We start from the raw sequence: 26,065 nt of genomic DNA on the forward strand, positions 1-26,065 counted from the left end.
GCTCAGAAGGAGAAATGTGTTGTTTGAAAAGATATGCAAAAAAAAAAGTTTACAACTTCCCATGGTATGTATGTATGTATCATACTGCCAATGAGGAATAATGGAAAAGCACGTACATAAATGTGTGGACAGATTGAGAAAATTAAGGAACTCCTGCATATACTGTCCATACAAGTACTGATAGTGGATATAATAACAGTTGTGGCAGTAACATGCATTTTGTGAAGGGTAAGAAGTGAGACAGAGAACACATCCAAATCATTACACAATACAATTTTCTCAAGTTCAGTGCTTGTCTGGGTTTCCTTCTGCGCTGTGTCTGCATGTCCTCCCGCTGTTTGCGTGGGTTTCCAATGGGTGCTCTTGTATCCTTTAACATTCAAAAGGCAAGCAGTAGGGGAACTGGACTTTCTAAACTGGCCACAGGTGTGAGAGTGCATGTGAGTGAGTTGCATGGAAGAGCAGCCCTTGCTGGTCTGGCCACCCAACAGTGAGAAACTTGGCTATAAATCATTGTCACTGATGGGGTGACAATCCAACCCCATGTGCAAAAATGGGAAATGGGGTTATTGCAACATCACCATCAGGTCGTTAGTGAACTGCAGAAACTGCTAGAGTTTGCATACATAGTTACAGACTAGTCTATAACACTGCTGGTATCCCCCTCACATTGACCACTACATACATTGCACAACAGTTAGCAGAGAAATGCTGCAGGAAGCAGTTTCTCACCATCTTCTTTTTTTTTGCTATAAAACAAGAAATGATGATAACTAGTCCCCACCACTGGTTACTTATGGTGCATTGTACTAACCATTGTATAGTTGAAAATGCATAGGTTTATAGGTGTATACTAGGCTAATAACCACTGGGGCTTTTATAAGCCTAGCCAAGTATCTCAAATGTATCCCACAAGTTTATGTGCCTTAGAGGTTATTTTAAGGTATGTAAGCTAGGGCAAGATTTACAAGCTGACTCTGTAAATTAGAGACATAGTTGCTAGACCTGGGGTGTAGTTCTGATTTTGTATCCACTGATCCAGGTTTCTCTTGAATAGTATTAAAGAAGAGCTGTACTTAACATGGACAGGAAGCCTGTTCCATGCAAGGGGCATTCTCTAGAGCACACATATGTCCTTTCAAAGTGTCTTATTTATGTTGCAAGCAAAGATAAAATCCCTAGATTGGGTAAGTCTGATGATATTCATTTTTTTGAATATGCAAAAGGTCCATCAGAGTGGGATCCAATCATGCCTTATATGCTAGGCATAGAACACAGCTCAGGAATCTGTAAGAAATAGATTACAGAGAGTGGGCTTTGAAGTGATCTGCATAGGACATGCTGTTTATACCCCATATTCTCTTGTGAAGAACCTCTGCGGATGTTCCAGTTGTTGCCTGCACCTGTTCAAGTACATACTGAAAGGAGTATTAAATTCGATGGTGGGCCTGATGAGGGCCAAACACAATGTAACAATGACTTCCTTGGACCTATATTTCATGTCTTTACTTATTAAGTTGAGCAAAATAGATTGATTTCCTTACTACCTTAGACACATGCGGGTCAAAAGCTAAGTTACTCTCTGTGTATGTATTCAAAACCCTTCTACCGGTTATACTCTTAGGAATACAGTATTGATGAGGTAATTTCCTACGGAAGCTCAATTCCCAAAGGGTACTAATATGCATTTCTTTGCATTGAGTTTTAAGCCGTGCCTTTGGCACCAGTCATTTGTCTGTGTTAGTTCTTCCTGTAGAATATTAGCCTCTCAGGGGGAATTTTATGACTGCTCCTAGTTAGTAATCATCTTCAAACTTGGTCGGCCAGGGGTCATTGACATTGGACTTGACTTTAGAGAAGTAGATGCTAAAAATATGTGGACCCAGCACAGAGCCACGAGAGACTCTGCTAGTGAACGGCCTCTTTCTGGAGGTGGTCTCCCCTGTCCTAACTTCCTGGATCCTATCTGAGAGGCTGTTGGTTATCTTGCACATGACATAGGGGTTTATGCCTATCGCCATGAGTTTGTTTACAATGCCCAAGTGGGTATTGTGTTCAGGGTAGGAAGTATGCACCATTTTTTCTTCATCCATTGCTTTGTGACTTTCTCAAAGACGTCCATCAGTTTGATTAAGTATGATCTGCCCATGAGAAAACCAAACTGGGTTGGATCCAGTGCTTGAAGGTTCTCTTTGTCCTTATTGATTATTTCCATGATAATTCTTTCCATGGCTTTGCATATGAGACTAGTCAAACGTATAGGTCTGTAGTTCCCAGGATCTGATGATGACCTGCCCATGTGCAGAGGGATGACAATTGCAGTTCTCCATTTGTGTGGCAGTAACCCTGTTTGAAGGCAATGGTGAAACAATGAGTCCAGTAATCACAATAAGTCCATTTCAGACTATATAGAAGGCATCCTGGGATATTATTGAGGCCCATTGATGCGGTGTTTTTTTGTCTTTAGACAGCGCATCAAGGACCTGCTTCCTACTGATAGTTGGTTTTTTTTTTTTTTTTGTTTGATGGTGTTTCCTGGAAGATGACTGGGGGGGGGGGGGCTAAATTTTGACCTGAATTTGTCAGCCAACATATTTGCTATAGCTACCTACTTCAAGAGAAAACTCCTTTATTTCTTACCAAAATTATCTAACGTCCTGCGTTTATACTTTTAACAAAGATTCCTATAGCTGTTCTTCAGATATAGAATCTCTAGTCTCTTCTGTTGAAATTTCAGCTTATGTGTTCACTGCAGAATTTGCCCCTTCTTTCTATGGCTTTGATACGTTAATGTGTTAGATTTGCTTAACCTTACTCTGTCTTGGTTGTCTGTTCTTGCAGTTCACAGTATTTATTCTTTCGCTTATGTCAAATAGCCTCTGCCACAAATCCGGATGTATATATCCATGAAGAGCATTCAGTAATACCTGATCTCATGGATTAAATTCGCAGTGGTAGGCATGCCTATTATAAACTCATTCTTTTTCCCAGACTTCATGCATGCATTCTTTTACCATGGCCCTAACCAGCCTTATTCTGTCCTGCAAATTAGCATGGTGTTGTATCACATTTTTAATTTGCATATTCTCCTCTGCCAAAGCTGCCTTATTAGTGTCATTTAGTCATCTAAAATGCCTGTAATACAGAAATTCAAATCGGGGTAAACCCCAATGAATGTTGTGACCCCAGTTCTTTTGTATACATTAAGTGGAGAAACCTAGTTTTAACTCTTTGTGTCAATATATTTCCTTAGTATGGACTTCAGTGCTTTATTGAATCATTCTACTAACCCATTAGTCTGCTGATGGTAGACTGATGTAATTTACTGTTTGACATTAAACCAGTGGAATAACAGATGCAGTACTCTTGACATTAAGGGAGCCACTTGGTCACTGACTATCTTGTTAGGCATACCCACTTTATAGAACAGCACCAGTTCTCTGACAATAGTCTTTGCATTAGAGTTTCAAAATGACACTGTTAGTATTACAGGTTCATAGGTGATTACTGGGTAATTGACCCAAAGGTCTTTATAAGCCTAGCCTTGTGTACTCAATATAATACTAGAGAATCTCAATATAAAGGATATTGCCAACATTTGAGATCTTAGTTAGCAATGACTGCCCATATCTAGGAGAGTCATAGGAGAAATCCCTGGCAGGAACTTATGGTTTCCCATCAAGCCATCCAGGCTAGGCTTAGACAGGGTCATAGAGAGACTTTGCTTAATGTGAATTGGTACCCTATTCCAGAGGAGTGGCAACCTCTGAGAGACATATCTGTCTCTCCAGCAGGTCCTATTTATGTTGCAGGCCAGGTTCAGGTCTCTGGAGTGGGTAACCCTTGTCCTATTTGAATTGTGGATGTGCAGCATTTCCATTAGGTTTGGATCCAAGCTTTCTCTGTAGGCCAGGCAGAAGTCTCCTCTATGTAGTCTGTTTGCTACCGAGTACAGTGACAGTGACTTCAGTCTGTCGATGCTTGACATGCTGGAGACCCTGAATTTCCTTGGTTAGAAATCTCTGAGGTCTCTCAAGTTGCTGCAGGTGCCTGGTAAGGTACATACCAAAGGGAGCATTGTACTCAATTATTGGCCTGATGAGGACTGAGTACAGGGAAATTATGACCTCTTTCCCACTTGAGGCAATGGCTTTGCTAATGAGGTGTGTGACGTAGAATAGCTTCCTTACCACAGCAGCCACATGCTGGCAAAGTGTAGACTACAGTCAACTTGCATTCCCAAGACTGTCACTACTGAGTTGTTACTTAGGATATTATTATTTATATGATAGTCTGCAGGGATCTTGCTTTTCCTTGAGTTTGAGTCCATGGCTTTGGCACCAATCGTTGGTTTGTGTAAATAAGTATATTGACATTGTTTGGGGATTCAATGACTGCACCTAATGTGCAGTCATCAGCCGCAGACCCTCTGTTTTGTTCTGAACTTCTTAGAAGTATATTCCAAACAATAGGTGGCCCAGCACTGACCCCTGTGGAACTCCACTTGTGACAGGTCTGCTGGCTGAGGTAAAGTCCCTAACTGTGACTAAGTGAGATCTGTCAGAGAGCCAGTTAGCAACCCACCTGACAACATAAGGGTTGAGTGTTTCTATGTACAAATGTCCTTTACTAGATTTCAGTAGTACTCTCACAAAATCCATAGCTATATATTCAAGTGATATCTTTATGATAGGAATCGGGATTAAGGAACACACATCCTGGATAGTGAGCAATTTTGCTTTGTTTTGTTTTGTTTTGGAGGGGCATTCTGAATAAGAAGTACAGACATTTGCTAATTGTTTCATTATGCATGGACAGTAAAATTTGGCTAGCATTTCTGCCTTAGTGTTGTCTAACCCTAGGTGTCCTTCAATCACATAATATTGGCTAGCTCCATTACTAGTGTCTGATAACATTTTCACACTAGAAACTGATGCAGGATTTTCTACTCAGATTTACTCTGTATAAATAAGCTTCCTTTATTTCAAAGTAGGGGTAAAAAGTTAAAGGAATATCTCATTCACTACCCTGCCATACAACTTTCATTATATTCTGTCTCTTTCCCTACTTAAAGAATCATCTTTCTGTTATTTTTTTTTTAATTTATGCGACTTATCTCTAAGCTTACTAACTCAGGGTTACTTTATTTATAAGCTTATACAGAGGTGAAAAATATAACTTCTTATCCCCAAAGCACCTCCACCTTCATCTGCCTCTTCCATACAAAGGGTAACTCTCAGAGAAAGTCATTTTCCTCTTTACTTTCTCAGCCTGCACAAGCCTCTTGACTATGCTTCTTTCTTCCTTTGAGGTAGTTCTTCTAAAGTTTGGAGTATGAGTGGTAGTTCGTCCTAGGTTTTAGTGTTAGTGAAGACCACCCTTTTAATTTCTTTTCTTTCTCTATGTTGCCTATTACCTGCATGGGGGGACAGAGACACATTGCTGGGGATATCCTACATGGATTTTTCCTCACAGGAAGTAAAATGGGATGCATAGAATGCTTATCGTAGAGAACATGGAAGGTTGTGTAGTATTAATCACATTCTCTGTGGGGAACCTTTCAACCTCTGACAAAATGACACCTTCAGAGTTCCATAGCCACCAGACTTATCAATACTACATCAGTTTTTTGATGTGATGTAGCAGCATGCGACAAAGCATATTAGGTTTTATGTGCAACAAAGGAGAGAATCACCACTATACAGGTCCCTTATGAGACCTGCCCATTCTATGAGACATTGTCTGCATATACTTTGCTATCCAGGTCCCAACTACTACACATGGCATGTGATTACCAGTCAGAAAGGCTTCCCCTCTATCACCTGTCAGGTAATGTGTAATACGCAGGGTATTATATATAATGTGTTTGTGCACCATCCGAAAAATTCCCATGATTCCCACATCTAGCATATGTCTGACTAATACCAGCACTTCAAGAGGGGTAACTTTTCACAGGGTCATCTCTTTGTCAGGTGCACAAATTGCCATCCACATAGATTTTTTTTTTCAATAATTTTTATTTTTGTTTTACATTTGCAAAAACCATAACCATTCCATATTTACAAAATGAAAATATTTGCATGTTATATATTGTGGATAAAGTAGAAACAAGTAGTTCATACAACATACCTAATTACAATATATACAAAGATGCTTTCCCAATTAATATCATTAGTCTAAAAACAGCACATACAAAAATGATACTTCATCCATAGTTAAGCTGTGTACTCGTGGGAATACTTCCAGTTCATAAGATATGGTGTACCTGGTGCTTTATGCTAATAAGATGTTATAGGACTGTTCCCAGATTGCTCAGGCTTTCTTTTTTTTTTTGTTTCTTTTGTCCAATACTATTTTATGGTCTAGTAGATACTTAATAGTAGATTTCTTGAATTCCACCCAAGAGATACTTACAGGATCTAACCATTTGCGAGCTATATATAGCTTCATTAATAAGAAAATCGTTATAAGTGGGTTAGCTTGTTTTCCTGAGATGTTGGCTGGGAGGATGTGTAAAAGAGTAAATTCCCATGTTAGTGTTGATGCTTGATACCCCATTTTTTTGCAGTTGTAACTTAAGGGAATTCCAAAGCTTGAAAACGCATTTATACCTCCAGAATATATGCATTAGGTCTGCAATCTGGTCTTTACAGTGTGGACAGTATGGGGACTTAGTTGCACTGAATTTGTGCAGAATTGCTGGGGTGAAATAAGCATTATTATTAATCATGAGTTGCGTGTAAGAGAGTTTTTTAAGTGGAATAGTTTTCATTGTTAAATTGTTTGCCTTTTCTATTTGCTGGTCATCCATATCAGGTTTTAATTTTCTCCAGAAATTAGAGAAGAGAAGGTCTTTCTGGAATTTGATTTCCCCCTATCATTTTGTATGAGTTTGTTATTGCTTTCCTTGACATTAACATAGTCTTCCAAAGTAGGGTACAGTTTCCAATGTCACTTTCGAGTATGGTAAGGTTTTGGAGGTAACTGGAACACACCTCTTTGATTTGTCTTACAATTATTATATATACTTTAGGTAAGTTTAGATTACTTCTTAATTCATGAATTGTGCTATTGAGGAATGGGTAGATATCTTGGATTCTCTTATGTTTTAACCGAGGGAAGGAGTCTAGATTTAGCATCTTGTTATTTATTTTTAAGTTAGGATTTTTATGGAGGGGTTGTAGTATTAACATAGCTTGTCCAAGGTTTAAGGAGTGAAAATGTTTTTGTGTTATATTTATAAAATGTTTTAGTGGTTCTATTATGTTATAGGCTTGTAAATCTTTTTTATTTAAGAAGGGAAGTGCTTTGGGATTGATGTCTAGTGTTTTTATGTACCTATATTATATTGTTACACAGGCCGGTGAACCAATCTTTGCCGAGGGGTCATGTTCTGCTATTCTCAGTATTCTATTAGTGTTGATAAAAGAGTAGTAGATTTTGAAATCTGGCAAGTTCAGACCCCCTTTGTTCTTGGGAAGTGTTAGTTTTTGATACGAGATTCTGGTCTTTTTAGGTTCCCATACAAATTTTGCTAGAAATGTATGAATTTGTTTGAAGAATTTATTATGTATAGTTATCTGAGATGTCATAAATAGATATATTAATCTAGGTAGCTTGTTCATTTTAATTATTGATACTTTAGACAAAAATGGTAGCTTAAGGTTATTCCATCTTGTACAATCTTGTGTGATGTTTTGCCATTTAAGAGTTATTTTATGTTGGTAGAATTCCTTGTTATTCTGAAAGAAAGTTATCCCCAGGTATTTGGTTTCTTCTTTTATTTTTATTTTGTCTAAGAGAGGTATTAGGGAGATGAGTCTCGGTGGCCTTAAGGGGAATATATTAGTTTTATTAAGGTTTAATTTGTAGTTAGACATGTATCAGAATTGTTCAATTGTGTTTATTATTTTGGTCATGTCTGAACTTGGTGTAGTAAAGTATATGTTTAAATTGTCTGCAAATGCTGAGAGATAAACTTTGAAATTATGTATTGAGGGGGGATTATGATATGTATTTTGTTTAATATATAGAAATAGGGGTTCTAGGTAAAGGTTGAAAAGAAAGGGTGATAGCGGGCAGCCTTGTCCTGTTCCATTTTTTATCGAAATTCTGTTTGACCATGCTTTGTTTATATATAGGGATGTATATGGATTACTATAGAGAATTTGAATGATTTGTATACAATTTTTAGGTATGTCAAAGTGAGGGAACGTTTGCAGCAAGAATTCAAGACTGATCCTATCAAAAGCCTTGTGAGCATCTACTACCATTGTGAAGATGTTGGTATTTCTCTGGTTTGCAAAGGATATTAATGCTTCTAATGTTAGCGTGTTGTCACTGGTCTGTCTACGTGGTGTAAACCCAGATTGTTCTGGAGAAATGATTTTCTCTATCAGATTTTTAACTCTGTTTGCAAGTATTGAGGTCAGAATCTTGGTGTCTATATTTAGAAGAGAGATGGGTCTATAGCTATCTGGATTTTTAGGGTCTGCTTGGTCTTTTAATATAAAAATAGTTTTAGAGGCATTAAAGTGAATATCATGTATGTTGTTATTTATTATATAGTTCAGCACGTGGTATAATAATTTGGCAACTAGTGGACTGAAGGATTTATAAAATTCTGAGGTAAGACCATCCGGTCCTGGGGCCCTGTGTGGTTTTAGATGTTTAATTGTTGTGGTTATCTTGTTAATAGAAATGGGCTCCATTCGTTTTTTTTGTTGATCTAAATCTAGTTTAGGGAATTTTAGTTTTTGAAGAAAAAGATCCCTATCCTCCTTCGAGGCTTGTAGAGTTTGTTCTCCATATGTTTGAGTATATATTTGTTCAAATACTTTGATAATTTCCTCATTTCTTGTATAGTTTTTCCCTTGGTAATTTACTTCTGCTATAACTGAGGTGGATTTTTGTTGAGCGATAATTCTGGCCAATGCTCTGGAAGGAATTTGGGCTTCTTCTGCATAATTAGCCAACTGTCTTGTCTCATAAAAAGATAAATTTCTGTTCTCAAGCATATATAGTTTGTATATATACTTTGTAGTTTTAGGAGGTCCATTTCCGTCTGATTATTAGGGTTATCAATTCTTTCTCACCTTGTTCTATTTTCTCCTTTATTTTATGTTCCTCTTTCAGTTGGATTTTTTTATAATATGCTGCTTTTTTAATGAAAGTTCGTCTGATTTGTGTTTTGGTTGATGCCCATTCTATATCCATTGATGTTTGGGAATTGAAGATATTTACAAGGGATGTTTTTAATATATCCTCAATCTCTTTTACTACATCTGTTTTGAAGAGCAGATTATGATTTAATGACCAGTTATTAGCTCTATTGTTTGAAAACCTTTTTTTGTCCCAGTTGATACTCAGTGTAACTTTGGAATGATTTGACAGAAATCTAGTGTGTATGACTATTGTAGGGACCATGTTAATGAGTATGTCTGAGATTAAAAAGAAGTCTATTCTCGCCCACATTTTATGGCATTGGGAGTAGAATGTGTAATTCCCAGTTTTGTTATCTTTATCCTCATATTTAAAGGGGTCATATAGTTTGAAGTCTTGTTTAAGTTCATTTAAAGCTATTGTAGCTCGTCTATTATGTAGTTTGGTCGGGTTCGATTTATCCTTGCCTGGGTTTTGATATGTGCTCCAGTCATCACCAATTATTAGATAATGATCTTTCATTTGGTTTAGAATTGGATACAGTGACATGAAAATGAGATGTTGGTTGCTACAAGGTGCATATACATTTAACACCATTATGGGTTTTGGAAATACCGTGTTAGTAAATGTTACATAGCATCACCTTCCCTCTTTGTCAGCCTTAGTTTCAAGTATTTTATCCTAAAAATGTTTTTTTAATTATTATGGCCACCCCAGCAATGTTAGTTTTGTCCCCAGAAGCTATAATTTGTCTTATCCACTTTTTTTCCTAATAGCTGTCCATTGCTCTGAAGTTAAATGTGTTTCTTGTATTAAGATGAGATTAGCTTTGGTTTTCAGGGCTAAATGCAAAAATAGTTTCCTTTTTTCTTTATTTTGTAGTCCTTTAACATTCCACATTTCAATCTCCCCCATTTATGTGATAGATATGCTTGTTTTAACTGATCTGTATGTTAATTTAGATTTATGGTTTTTGTATGTGTTGTTATAGTGTGTCATTGGAAAGCATCTAACTATTCCAGTCCCTACACTGTGCCTACCCACTATACCCCTGGACCGGTAATAAATGGGGGAATACAATGTGATTTTAGTATGTACCATAAGATTCCCACTAGTATTAAATTGTGTTTTTTCTTTACATATACGTTTGTGACATGGTATCTCCCTTATGTTACTAAATAAAATACGGACAAAGCTTAACAGACTAGTTCTCTACAAAAAACACTGCTGCATCATATCCCCAGTCTCAACCTTTAAACTATTATACCATTAGAGTGCAGCAGTTAAAGTACAAGACATACAGCTTATATGTTTATGATCTATTCCTCCTAAAAGTGCATTTTCAAACTATATGTTAATGATCAAATTCTCAATTAGATATGGCAAAATATACAACAATGTAACCTATATTTTTAAGCCAGACATGTCATGTTTAAATGATCCTTCTCCATATAGTTCTCTTACCTTCCCTCTTCTTATATATATAAATTACCCAGCTTCTGTGTTCAGGCATTCTTCTGTAACAATCTATAACAAACTCAGATTGCATTATTGACATCTAAATAGAAGTGTGTATATGAGGAAAAATAAATTTTGCAAGCTTAGGCAGGTATTGCTTGTTTAGGTATTTATAACTTCTGCAGTCAGTTAGGTTATATTCATATTGTCATATAATTCCTCTCCTCTAAACTGCTTGAACTCTCATTCCTGCAGTTATTTCAGTTAAACATCATTATTTCAATAAAGAACCATTTACTTGGTCTGGTTCTACCAAACTCACATCCAGAAATTAAGACTGGGTTCTTTACAATAAGCTTGTATTGAAGAATCAAAGTCACAATTTTGTTTTGGTAAAACAGTACCTTATTCTTCTTATTCTTCAAAGTCATGTTTTCAGGATTTACTAGTCATCTTGCAGTCAGTTGTTGTCTTATTAATTGTTTTATGTCAATTTTTGTGATTTTGAGTCAGAAATCACTTCTTGGTATTGCTGTACCTTCCTTTTAGGTCGTTTTGGTTTAATAGTGAAGATTTTGAGCTTGAAGGGGGACTGTTTTAACATACCAGTTTCCTGGGAAATGGTGTCGCCTTATAGTACGCACATCAGAATCGGCAGTTGAATTTTAGTTCCTACCTGGATTTCATTTCCTTTTCCTGTGTTCCTTGTGGCTGCCAACATTGATTTAAGGGACTAGGCAGCAAGGGGAAGCTCTCAGGGTGTGTGTATCCCATCAAAAACACTAACAAATCGGTCTGATTTTTACTCAAGGGTCATTTTTAATTTCCAGGCATTTTATTTAGTTTCTGGAGGTGGAATCTGCTTGAAAACTGACAGGAAAGTCACTTTTGCTTCCTTGGGGTTAGCAATCATGTATTTAACATCTTTTACATTGAAAATTAGAAGGTTTGGGTATTTCATCTGGAACTTTATTTTCTTTTCTATCAGAAACTTGCAGTATGGAGATAGAAGTTGCCTTGCTTGCCTTATCTGAATAGGCAGATCTTGAGCAAAGGAAATTCCACTATTATTCCAGGTGAGTGTCCCTTTCTTCTTTGCTGCAAATAATATTTTATTTACATCTTGATAGTTTAAGATTTTGGCATACACAGGTCTTGGTCTCAAGTATGATTGAGCTTCTCTCAGAGCTCTGTGGGCTCTCTCTATTATTTGTTGTGTTGCTTCAGAATCATCTAGTAAAGATTTAGTATGAGTTTAATAGTTGGTATTAGATCAGTGTGTGACACAGTTTCAGGGATTCCCCTTAGGATAATATTGTTTCTTGGAGCTCTTGCTTCTAAATCTATTATTTTTTGCTTGTAGACTTTGCAGCTCTTTGTTATGGGAATCAGTTCTCTGAGATATAGAGTTTAATTTTATTTCATTTTCTAATATTTTTGCTTCAGATTTTTCAATTCTGGTTAGAATTTGTTTAAATGAGTCTCCAAATGTTTGAAACTGTGTGAATAAGTCCTGTATTGCTTGTTAAATGGGAAATAAAGCTGTTTTTATATATTCCAGGCTAGCTGGCTGTTCTGACTTGGTTTTATTTGCAGGCTTGGAATTGTCAGGTTGCTTATTTGTTCTCTGTCTTTCTGGAGTTGTGTCTTTGGTGAGGCTAGTATTGAGAATTTGGTTTTAGTTGTTAAAGTTTCCATATTATTTTCTTCTTTCGACATCTTGGTTTTTGGTAAGTTTTGCAGATTTTATGTATAACTGCAGGGCCACAGCACCGCATGGCTACAGATAATTTCTAGAATCTTAGTTAATCATTTTGTTTTAAAAGGAAGCTCTTGCTTTTTTTCCCTTCTTTTGAATGCTGTTTGTTGTCTGGAATAGATATTCAGTCGTATTTATTTGTTTTTTAGTCTGCGCTATCTTCTGGGTTTATTATAATCCAGGGTATTTCAGAGAGCTAGGTGCTTGCAGTGCTCACAGAAAAGTGGCCATCTTGAACTCATCCACAGAGATTTTGATATGCTGTTCCCAGGACCACTGACAGGGGGCCACTCATAATGATGTCCAGATCAGCAATGTGGACCTTTCCTTTCAAACCAAAGTTGAGGAAAAAATGTAGTGAAGGTAAAAAAAGCCAATCTACTTATTTGCAGCAAACTCAGCAGATGGACTCATTTTTCATTTACTTAAACATCACCATTTATTTAAATGAAGGAAGGGTGATACCACTAAATACCAGTACTGACTGATTTCTGACAATCAATAATGCTAGTATTTCTGTTCTTCAGCTCCACATTGCTATCACCCTCTCCCCCAGCAACTTGCTCCTGAGGCAGCCACCCATTTGCCCCACCCTAGCTATAGCTCTAATGATGTTCACTGCTGTGTGTTGCAGGCATACAGGATATGCCTTGGAGCCATCGCTGAGGACTCCTTTCCACTGCCCTCAAAAACATGGTGAGGATAATTTATAATAACAATCTATCACAGACATGCAACATCACTGCAACTGTGATCAGGTCAGAGTTACCACTTCTTCTGGATACATCCAGTGGCACTCTGTGGTATGCTGCAGAAACCTGCAGCAAGATACGTGTAGTCTTAGTGTGTATCATGACACATAATATGGTAGTACAACAGCAGTTAAAATGTGGGGGACATTTTAGCATTGCCAGACTTAGCACAGTCAGCAGCAGAAGAAGAGTTGTGTGAGGCCTCATCAGAAGCACCAGCTACAGCAGTAATTCATGTGAAGCAAGTGTGGGTACAATGTGTCATAGTACTGGCAAAGGGATGGTATCTTATCTAAAGTTATGGGTTTGAAAAAGAGAACATGGAATAAAAATGATGCATAAAGTGATACAACTGAACAAAAAAGTGCAGTGCATTGACTAGTTGTGCTGTGCATCAGATATTACCATACCTTTACTATCCAAAAGAGGGGGCAGGCTATAGTCATCATCATTTGCCTGAATGGAGTGAGCTGTGGCACAGTGACTGGGGACAGCAATGCTACCATACAGGTGGAATGGTAATGGATGTTGGATGGCAGATGTACTAACGAGATTTATGACTTGGAGGATGGCAGGGTCAGAGGTCACATCCTCCAGTGATGGTGTGGAGTTTCCATGAGGGGAGTGTTGGTCAGGTATACCATATGGCCCCATGGTATCATGACTAAATTCATCTTGTCCAAGAGATGAAGTATCAGTGGGAAACATGTACTGGAATATTTCTGTTGCATACAATGTGGTGTGCCAGTAAAATGGCAGCATCCATGATCCCATGTATAGGCTTGGCTAGGTGCTACTCATGGAAGGGCTGCAGGGGAATGTGATGCCACTGAACAGCATTGCCCTAAGTGGTTTGACCTGCAGTACATGCTCAAGGTGGAGCTCAATCAGCTTTGGCCATGGCAGTTGGAGTATGAACACCCACAGATGGAGACAGCTATGAACAGTGTGGACATTGAAGCTGCCTCTGAAATAGTGTCTGCCATGTGCATAAGCCTGGCTTGGAACCACACAACATGCATCAAACCCTAACATGACTATGGCAGCTAGTTACTCTCATCCACATGACTGAAACAATAACTGCCAGTTGGGCCATCACTACCATCCCTCTGCAGAAATGTCTGCACCAGGTCCCTATATGACATCTTACTCTGCATACCTTGCAGGTTATCCTGCAGCCACTGAAACAGCCAACACACTCAGTATATTTGAGATTTGGTGATTATCGGCAATCTGTGCCAGGTCACTGATCTACACAACTGCTGATTGATGCCAAGGGTGATACACAGGTCTGGAAATAGCCTGAAGGCATAGTGGAAACAGTCACCTATACACGTCTCCCCTAATCTGGCCATTATACCATAGTGACAGTGCCACACTCTGATGTCATCTGTGATGATGGTATTTGTGTGACCTGGCTGGTTTTGTCATGAACAGAATGTCCAGCACTGAACATGGAAGAGCAGGGTGTTCTTCTTGCCCTTCCAACATCACCTTAACTGTGAGTGATGTGAATGTACCCTCCACCATTAGTATTATTGACTGTACTACTCTGTTAGTGCAGTGTGCCATGTGCACAGTGCTATTATTTACAGACATCAGGTACCCTTTGACACCACTCATGTTTCAACCTATTGTGCTGAAGTCCGTACCAATGAAACCTGTGAATGCAAACAGGTAGCACACCTGTGGCAATGTTGAATTATGTTTGTGATTTCCACCACTATGTGGTAAACAGACTGGTACATAGCAATTGTATACAAAGCCTGTGATCACATGCATACCTTTCTAGGTAGGATGTTGCTGTTGCCGCCCTGATGTTTCTGGATGACAGATATTCATATGGGTTTGTCTGAGTAAGCCATTTACAGTTACAAATCAGTGTTCTACAGTAACAACACATGGAATCAATAACCTGTTGCATCTCCTGCATCCAGCCCCTCTTCCACCTCCATGGTAATGCCCAAAATGAAGGTTCTTTCACTTTCTGAGATAAGGGATAGCACAAATACTTTCACTTCCATGAAGTGCTTCTGCATAAGTGGTCCATCCGCTGTGATAAACTTGTTTCTGGCAATTTCTTCTGCTCTTGTCTTAGCATGCAGTATTATATAAGTAATGTAATACACTCAATTTTATTGTCCTATCATGGCTTCCCACTGCAATGATTTCATGCAATGGTTCCTGTCACATCTGGTCCCAGAAGACCTTGTCTGCTTTACCCTTTTCAAGAACATGCATGCCATCTGTTTGTGCTTGTGAATGTGGGTTTAGGGCCTCTAATTGCATCTCTGTCACTGGTCCCATAACAAAAAAGGACACCAGTGAGTTACTAGTGTGTATTTGCATGACTGTCCATACTAGTCAGTAGTTGTTTTAGTACTGTCTCTGTCTCCCTTTTGTCGGCAGATCCTTATGTGCTAATATGACATCACCTCTCTGACTCTGTGCCATAATATAGCGGCAGTGGCACATTCATAGTGCTTTTGCTGTCAGACTTGTGCCTACAAAACAGTCTGTGTTCAGTGTACTGAAGCCTCATATCCCCTTAGCTTGTCATGCAGTGTATGTGTATACATTTTTAGAAAAGGACAGTAATCCTCGACTGTGCCCTGTGAGTTTAAGGTCCTCTTAGTGGTCATGTTCGGTGTGTTACATCAGACTGAGCCCTACCCAGCAGATGAACCTATGTCAGCAGGACTGCAACATGGCTTGACTATGTTCCCCATGGCCAGTCAGGTTAAAGGAAATCATATATCTCACAGTTATAATACTTGAAAATGAAGTTGCACCTTTGGTTTATGAGTCCCCTTTTATCCCAATAACATCTTGAAAATTCAGCCTGTTCTGAGTTTTATTCATAATGTGTCACAATGTTAAAATGTTAAATAAGACCACAGATGTACTTCTTCAAGTACTGAATTCTAAGGCAAACACCAGATAAGTATTGCGTTATTATTATTCAGTGGTGGCTGGTGACTTCAAATCAAAGGGGGGCTGCAGGAGATAGCCGAATGGGTGGGGTCAATGGGAAGGGGTGCGGACAACTAGAAAGGGGAGGAGCTATGCTCAAAACCACAAAAACTAAACATTAATTAAATATGCTGCCCTGGGTGCCAAACCCTCATTATGAGAGTTCAATCAAGACAAATGAAGTGCAAAAGAATAAAAATATTTCAATGCATTGGCTGCTTGACAGCTTACTTAATATCTAGATGGAAACAAAGGTTGTGAGGCATGAAAAAATAAATTACTTTTTAAATACATTACTGGAATGCCAGTCAAAATCAAGTATAAGAAAAACATGCAGCACTCAGCTCAAACCGCTTCTCCTTGCACTGCATTATAATTTATATTCAGCTTTATTAAAGTGCCAAGTAACATGCTGAAAGTAGCAATCTCTGTGACACCCCCACTTGTAAAAATGTTTATCCAAAAAAGACCTGCTGCCTGACAACTATCTACTTGTTTCATGGGGAAAACATGATCAAAGTAAAAAATGAAAATCAAACAAGCTCAAGATACATTGCTTAAAGGATTACTGTACAGGTTATGGACCACACATGAATGGCATTCTGTTTAGTTTATGTGTAAAGCCCTCAGAGATCACTGGAAGTCTCCAACAAGTGTAATGAGCTTCTTAAAATAATGTAATCCTGTCCTTTATTACAAATACTGTCATATGCATTTCAATACCCAATGCTTATACATTATCTAGTTAAGTATTCTCTGCATGGCAACAACAGAAAGGCTTCAATGTTGGCAATTCTTTAACAGTATGCTTATTAAAGCTTACTTGCATGTTATGATCTCAGACAAGCTTACCTGATGGTCATTAAAGCATTGCTACTTAAAACACAGAGCAACAGGCACGTTGAGTAATAAGCATAAATCAACTGTACAAAAATATGACAGAAACCAGACCATTCTGCAAAATCAAGAACAGATGAAAAGCCACTGTAGTACTTGTGTCTACCTTGGATGGGGGATACCCTGCACATTTACACTGCATGGGGGGATACCCTGCACAACTGCTCCTTGCCTTGCTTGGACACATCCAGAGTCACTACATGGGGGAGTAGGGTGCAACAAGTATGTCACAATTTGAAATGTCTCTGGCTGTCTGATGGCCCCGACACATTTGTCATACCTCACCATCAGAGCAAAGCCATACATAGAAGTGGGACAAAGGCCCAAAAATAAGGACAATTTTTAAATATTGCTCTTGTAAACTTAGAAAGATAACAGAATAGTAGGTCTTGTATTAGTATGAGTTTTCTGAAGGATATGAAATCTGAAACTCAAATGTCTGTCATTATTTTCTAACTTCAGTCTTTAATGATTTACCACTAATTTGCCAAAAACACAATTTTATGAAAAATGGACCAAAAATGTGATGCAAAAATATAAAATAGCCACACAATACAGCTGGGAACCTGTCAAAGAAGGGACATTTTTTTAATAATAGTACTGCTAACTTGAGCAGCTGACAAAATAAAAGAATCTACATGCATTTCTGAAATAAAAGTAATCTATAACTGATTATTACAGTTATTTCTAAATTGTAAACCCTCCATGTTTTCTTCCAAAATTGCTATTTTGCGGAGGGATTATTAGGGGAAGAGCAACATTTTGAGCCAAATTCCGGGACAGTTGAGAGGTTTGGCTATGCCTAATTCTATAAAGCAATTTATTTGTATGTACCTCTCAACCTGTTAATGCAATAAATCTGGACAAGGCCAAATATATTGGGGGAACATAAACAGTACTAAAAATTGCTCTTGTATAAACTGAGACAGTTGATAGAACAGGTCTTACTTCAGCATGCATTTTTCTGAAGGTTATGAAGTCTGAAACTCAGTGTCATTAGTGACTTAATTCCTAAATGATTTTCCAGAAAACCACAAATATTATGAGGAACAAACCAAAAATAATAAGCAAAAATCTATTCATTCTGTGAAAATCTGGACAGTTGGGAGGTATAGTTCAGCTGGGGCTGTCTTTGAGTTTGCCGCCCTTCCCCCTCACAAAATCATGGTCGAATGGAGCCCTCCCCCCTGCAGCCATTCCAATGATCCATTACTTGGCTATATCACTCCATTTACCATAAACACTAATGTGCATACTGCTTTACTTCTATGATGATCTGGATTTCATTTGAAATTTTTATTTTGCATTTTACAGCACAAACACTAAGATATCTGCTAAACAAAGCAATGCAGTCTCACAATGAAAACAGGCTTAGCATTAAAACTTCTCTGCCCTTGAAACGCACATTCAATGAAACAGCATTGAAACCCACATTCAAAGAAAATACATTTTGCCAGTGGCAGATAAAGATTAACTTTGGGCTGTTTTCAAATCATAGGCCCCTTGCACATGAAACATACATGTGCTCTTTGATACACCTTCCTGATTCTACTAAATTATATTCCTTGTACAATACAGTACAGTTGTTAGACGGCATTTTAAATGTATTGTTTTGAACATTTTTCCAGTAAACAATGAAACAAAATGCATGCACCAATGGCAAAACTACCCAATTCAGAACATTTCCATCATAAAAGTCTACTCAACCTTCTACAGTCCACCAGTATCAGTAAATATGCACAATCTCTGAAGTAGTAAAAGTCATCTAAATAATTCCACATTAAAGAAATCTGTAACAATGAAGCGGTTGCTGCTAGCAAACAACTTTATATGTCACTGTTTATTCATCTACAAATAAAGTGCCTGTTGCCCTTGAGGAATAAATTGCCTATGTTGCATGCATTAAAAAAAATAAAAATAAGCTAGTAATATCGCAATAGGGACTCTATGGCAAACAGATAACAAGTTCATAGTTACTACTCTAGGTATCTTTGCCGAAAAGACTGCAGCATCCACCCACTTTACAACACAGTACAGTATCAGCAATACATCTATTTGCTGTGGGAGTAGAACCCACAGCCTTCTGCATCAAAAGCAAGTACACTACCTGTTGTGCTATTAATGCAAGCAGACTCAAAGTAAGCAGCACTAAAGTTTTGTTCCCCTGCAGCTCTCAGCTCCTTGTAAAATCTACTCGACACACAGTTGTATCTCTGAACTTTGCAGCACAAGAAATCTGGAAAAAGCCAAAATTTATTTGGGGGGGGGGACAACCACGGACACATTTTAAACATTGCTTGTATAATGTTGGAAAGTTGCTAGAATAAAATGCTGTGTTACCACCATACATTTCACTGCCACGTCTTTAATCCAGGGGACCCTGTGCAAAACAGTCAGAGAAACATACCACTATGCCAAATCAGCTGTTTTGTGAAAGAGAGGAAGATGAACTTAAATGGCTACCATTTAGTGAATTCAGTTTTCACCATAGCTGTCAACCTCTTGGCACAAAACACCTGAACAAAGCCAATAATGGGGGAATACAGCCCCCAAACATATTCAGTGAATTCAGTTCTCACCATAGCTCTCAACCTCTTAGCAAAAAACATGTGGACAAAGCCAGTAATGGGAAGGAATACAGCCCCAAAACATTCAATGAATACAGTTCTCACCATAGATAACTCTCAACCTTAGCACACATACCTGGACAAAGCCAATAATGGGGAAAGACAGTCCCAAACGTAGGGACACATTTCAAATATCCATGTTATAAACTTAGACAACTGCTAAAACAATTTTGTGTTAACATGTACTTTCTGAAGAATATGAAGTCTGAAATTCAAATGCCTATTTTTTAAACTTTTAACCAGGAAACTAGTCTGACTTGGAACAAAAGACAATTTTCAGCAGAGTAGAGAGAAATGCCAATCACATCTTTGCAAGTAAAGAGAACATGCAGACACCACACAGAAGGCACCCCAGCCAAGAATCAAACCAGAGAACCTGTAGCTGTTAGGCAACAATGCTACCAGTGCACCACTACACTACAGACTTTGCAAGGAAAAATGTAGATACAGAAACCACAGATTTTATGAGGAACAGAACAAATATGAGGCAAAACTCTGCAAGCTTTTTTAGAAATGGTGGTGGATAGGGAATTCAGGTCCTTGCCACCTGCATCCAAGGTACAGGGTTCAAGACTGAGTCTCTATCCACCACCATTTGCTCTCTCTAGCCACCAGTATATAGTAACTGGGGCATCACACACACACACACACACACACACACACACACACACACACACACACACAACAACCAACCTACACCAGCAGCAAAATGACCTAACCTCCAGTTGGGAAGTAACTCACTTACCTGATACCACTGGAACAATCCAGTGACCTGAAGCAGCAAACATGGAGCAATCCAGCCAGTGACCAAACCTGCTACACCTACCTCCTGAATGAGCCTGCGCAATGAAAGTCCCACGAGAGCAGCTCACCTCTCTCAGTCCTGATTGGATCTGCCTGCAGCCGAAGCAGTCTGGACCTCCTCTTCTATGCGGTCGTGCCTGCACTGATTCCTGGGTGCATTTGCAGCAATGACTGCTGGGAACCTGTGTTTCTCTATCTGGACTGCAGTCTAGATTTTTTTTTTCTGTTTGTTTTTTAGTTTTACAGATTTTTTTTCTTTTCTTTTTTTAAGGTGGGAGGGCTGCAGTCTGGCAGTCCGATACCACGAGCCGCCCCTGTTATTATTATGCATTACAGTAAGAGCTGCCATCATATTTCAACATGCGTATTTCAGAATACACTACAAAGCAACATGCTGAGTGTTTTTCTTGATATAAAGGAGGTATCACCATTTTTCAAGGAAAAAGCTGTTTATTTTTATTTTTTAAAGTATATTTTGTATGTAGCATTATAGCTGATTTAATGAAGTTCACATAGCCCTAAGTAAACGATGTCATGGTGACATTTCCTATGAGTACAATTAGATTTCTGTTTCACAAGTATGTTAAAGTAGTTTAATTTTCCGAAAGCACTACATTTCTTTTCTAATCAGTGTTTGTTAAATTTGGTAGAGCACTGATCCACATGGACCTTTTCAAACTCAGTTTGAGAGCTCTTTGTGGTTAATGACTTGCTCAGTCACACTGGAGCAAAACAGAGGCTGAGGAAATCAAAGCTGAACTCCAAGAAGCAATCTGGCAGCCTTAATCCTCCCTGTTAACTCCCAGACATTAAACTGTACCACATTATCAAAGAATATCAGTTATACAATACAAGCTCATTAATACTCAAAAATGAGGGCACTGATTGGGCAGCCCATCCAGCGCTACCATTACAAACTGTGCATATACCTATAGCAAAAGTCTGCCCACTGAATTACCTTTCAGTGGCCAGACTTTCTATTGGCATGTGCTGAGGAACAGAGCAAAATATAAGAAAAAGCAGGTATGTTCTGCAAAATTAAACAAACAGAAATCTATCTGATTTTCCTTATATGTTTGTGCTGTCCCTCATAAATCTCTGTTGTTTAGTTATTAGAAAAAAAAACAGCACAACAGAGATTCTGTTTTCTCCATTGCTTCTCCTGCACTGATAGACTGTGCGAGTGCTAGAATGTATGCATGCACAGTACATTCATTTAATTTCTCCAAGTCTTTTGTATTTCTAATACCATGATGAGAATGAACCCCGTTCCTAAGTCAAAGTATGATTAAAGTTTGTTTAATTAGTATTGTTTCAAGCTTTAATTTTAGCCAAAAGTGCTCTTTGAAGCAGCCTCAAAGTGCACAGAACTGACTCCTTCTGCAATTTATATGGATTTACATGTATCAGTAGCATATCTAAATAAGAGTGTAAATTGTTTTTATAAGACCCATTCCTCCTACTACTGTTGGAAGTTTCTGAGTATCCTTCTTCCAAATTGCCCTTGTTTCTGCCTGCATATTCTGTTTTTTTATGACTTTGAGTCTCCCTGTATGTAAAACACTGTAATCACTGAGTGTAGCAATTTCAATGATCAGTTTTACTTTTGTCTTCTTTTCATGGACTACTATATCTGGTTTTCTTGTATCAATTTTTTGAACTGTTGGTAATGGGTGATCCTATTTCCCATGTGATATAAATTCATCATTTTCTGTAATGCTTCATGGCTCATGTTTCCAGTGCTTCCCAGCTATTTCAATATTATAATGTTTGCCAATCTCCAATGCAACCATCTTGCCACATTATCATGCCTGTCAGTATACAAGCCCTCTACCATTAGTGTATCAAACACAGCAACAAGACATGTGACTGTTTCCAGTTTTGTTTTACAGAACCTGCATTTGTCTGCTTCTCTCACATGCTCAATGGACTTTGCAATCCAGCGTTTATGTAGTCAGTTATCCTGGGGCACCAATATTAACCTTTCATTTTTTGGTTTAAATTCACTTCTCCTTAACCATTCCTGCATCAGATCCTGATCAACATGATTTTGTTCCAGGAGTTTTTTTTGTACTTGCAACTATAATTATGGCTCTTCCACATTTCTTTCCTTCTCATCTGATCCTTCTCCTTATATTCTTTCATTATTTAGCACATTCAATCGCTGCCTGATTTTTGTCTATTTCTGGTATGGTTTCCATTCCCCTTGATACTGAAATACTTCCGCTAAACTAAGCAGGGACGTCACCTTAGACTTGTTCTCTTCATGTTTCAAAACTTTCAGTATATTTGGATCTGATGAGGTCAGCAGATATTTATACATGTAATAAATGTCAAGGGGAGTTCATAGGTTCATAGGCTGGTACTAGGCTACCGGCCCTAAGGCCTATGCAAGCCTAGCCATAACAATTCCCTGGAAATTTTTTCCCACAATATTTACTTCTTTGGGCCCCTGTCTAGCAGGGCGACTGACATGATCCCCGGGGTGAATTTCCTATCTCCCATCCAATCATCAAGGTTCCTTTTGAAGAGGGCCAATGAGGTGCTCTGCTTGACATGTATGGGCAGTCTATTCCAGAGTATGGGGAGTCTCTGGGTCAGGAACCTATCCCTCCAGCATGTTTTGTTCATTGTGATGATAAGGTTTAGATCCCTGGAGCGTGTGGCTCTAAGGGATTGGGATTTCTTTAAGTGGAGCATGTCCAACAGTTCAGGGTTTGACATGGCCTTGTATGTTAAGCAGAGATCGCCTCTGAGTAGACGATATGCCACAGAGTATAGCTGGAGTTTTTTTAGATGGTCAGCATATGGCATCTGCTTTAGGCCTGTGATTCTTTTAGTGAGATATTTCTGTGGCCTTTCCAGCTGTTGCAGATGTCTTGTGAGGTACATACCAAAGGGGGCATTATACTCTATAATGGGTCTAATGAGGGATGAGTACAGTGGGACAATGACCTCCATTTTTCTGGATGAAAAGCCCTTAGTGATGAGGTGTGCCATGTAGAAGGATTTCCTGACTGTTGTGGTGATGTGGTTATCGAAAGTGAGACCACTGTCCACTTGTGTCCCTAAGTCTCTCATCACACTTTCAATGTTTAGTGTCCTGCCACCTATGTGGTAGTTCATGGGTACATGTTTTTTTCCAAAGGGGATGACTACACATTTCTTGGCATTAAACTTGAGCCCATGGCTCTGGCACCAGGCATCTGTTTCTGTAAGGCCCTTTTGTAGAATATCCACATCATTTGGGGATTCAATAATGGCTCCCAGTTTGCAGTCATCATACCTCATTCAGAATGAGGAATATATAATCTTGGTATACACTGATTTTTATATATCACTTGATAAGCATAAAGCATTTTTTCTTGTTTTCCTGTCTAACTGATCCATTTCCTTTTTGGGCCAGTTAGTTACCCCAAAACTGTAAGTTAGGACAGGATGAGCAAATTGGTTTATAGCTTGGACTTTGTTCCTAGATGTCAGGACTGTTTTTAGCATTGTTTAGTCTTCTAAAATAATTCTTACTGAGTTTTCTTCACATTTGTTCATGCCTTATTGTCGAGCCTTCATCAAATCCCAGATATTTATGCATGCTGAGGAAGTTTTGACCACTTCCAGTTATGCTTTCAGCTCCTCATCTGATGAACAATACAGTTTTAAATCATTCACAAAAAGAAGGGGAGAAGTCTTTACACTTGTTTTCTGGGAGCCATATGGTAACAATGACTGGGATTGGCCCACTGGCTGGTGGACGGGAGGGGCTGCCACAACATTTACTTTACATTACATGTTTTCTTTAAGGGCGTTCTTCTTTAATAATGCCTTTAATAATGCCCTCTCTGCCTGTGTGTCCCTGAATGCATCAACACATGCACTTCTTTTTTTCTGCATCCACTGCCCATGGAATTTAAACACAAGATGTCCCTGCTGCAACAACAAACATTCCGACCATTGCTAAGGAGTGTGTGCTTGTGTGTGTGTGCAATGGCCTAGTTAAAAAATGGCAGGTTAGTTAATTCACTCAGGCTTTAACCCTGTACTTTGATTACTGGAGAAACACAGTGTTAGGAGTATAATAGGTAGCATACCTGCTTTTGATGCAGAAGGCTGTTGGTTCTTCTCCTACACCATAGGTTCATAGGTGTGTACTAGGCTAATGGCCTAACCATAGGATTACCCAGGCAATGTGCCACCCAACCTTAGTTCCCAGTGCCTCTGTCGAGTACAGCATGTATATTATTTACTTATTTATTTACATTTGATAACCGGGTAGTGTCTGACTGGGCCAGAAGCCCAGGTCCAAGGAAGATTACATAATTATACATTTGTACATATGACAATTATAATAGGAGCTCAAATGCAAGTTCCTTGACATTGTATCTAAAAGCATATAACAGTGATAGCACAATAAGCTTATACTATTCATACAGACAAAACAAAAATATATATTTGTTTTTTTTTAGGATACCAGTATCACAGACTGAAGCTAAGAAGGCTAATTTGCCAAGAAATATTGACAGTGGGAGATGGAGAGAAGGAAGTCAGACAATAAGGGGTTACATCAGCTAGCCTGGTGGAGAACATGAGCAAACCCTATGTTTCTATTCTATCTATATGGATTGCTGATACTGTGTTGTACTTCCGGGGGGGGGGGGGGGTTAGGGTGCTGCTGTACTGAGCATGTCCTCCTTTGGATGAGATTCCTAGTAACTATGAACCTGTTGTTGGTTTGCCATCCATTCCCTATTGTAATATTACCAGCTTACCATTTTTTTATTTCTTTTAATGTAACATAGGTAATTTACTCTTCAGGGGCAGCAGGCACTAAATTTGTAGATAAAACACTAACATATAAATTTATTTGCTATGAACAATCTCTTCATTAGTTACAAATCTCTTTATAATGTGAAATTATTCAGATGATTTTTACTTCTGCAGAGATTGTGCACATTGACTGATATTAGTGAATTGTAATGACAGAAGTTTCAGTGACCTTTTATGGTTGAAATGTTATGAAATGGGCAGTTAATTCATTAATTTTTCATATGTCTTGTTTCATTGTTGAAAACATTCAAAACTATAAATTTAATACATACTCTAACAAGTGATGCTGTATTAAACAAGGAATGTAATTTAATGCAATCAGGAAGGTGAATCAAAGAACACCCGCATGTATGCATGGCCCTTAAAATATGAGCAAGGGGCCTGTGGTTTGAAAACAGCCCAAAGGTAAACTTATCCACCACTGGCCAGATGCATTTTCTTTAAATGTGGGTTTCAATGTCATTTCAATGAATGTGAGTTTCAAGGGCAGAGAAGTTAACTGTTAATAGTCAGTCTATTTTCATTGTGAGACTGTATTGCTTTGTTTAGCAAATATATTTCAGTATTTGTGCTATACTATTTGAAATAAAAGTTTTAAATTACATCCAAATATCTGTAACTATCATAGAAGCAAAGAAGAAAATAGTGTGCACACTCACAGGCTTGACAGTATTTACGGTAATTGGGGAGGAGAGAAATAGCCAAGTAATGGGACACTGGAATGGCTGTGGGTTGGGGGAGTTGCTGTTGGGGGGGTCTGCTGTATGTGCATATATGTGTGTGTGTGTGTGTGTGTGTGTGTGTGTGTG

The sequence above is a fragment of the Protopterus annectens genome, chromosome 3.part1 (genome assembly GCF_019279795.1).
Source record: "Protopterus annectens isolate FY-2018-M chromosome 3.part1, PAN1.0, whole genome shotgun sequence".
In the NCBI taxonomy this organism is placed as follows: Eukaryota; Metazoa; Chordata; order Ceratodontiformes; family Protopteridae; genus Protopterus; species Protopterus annectens.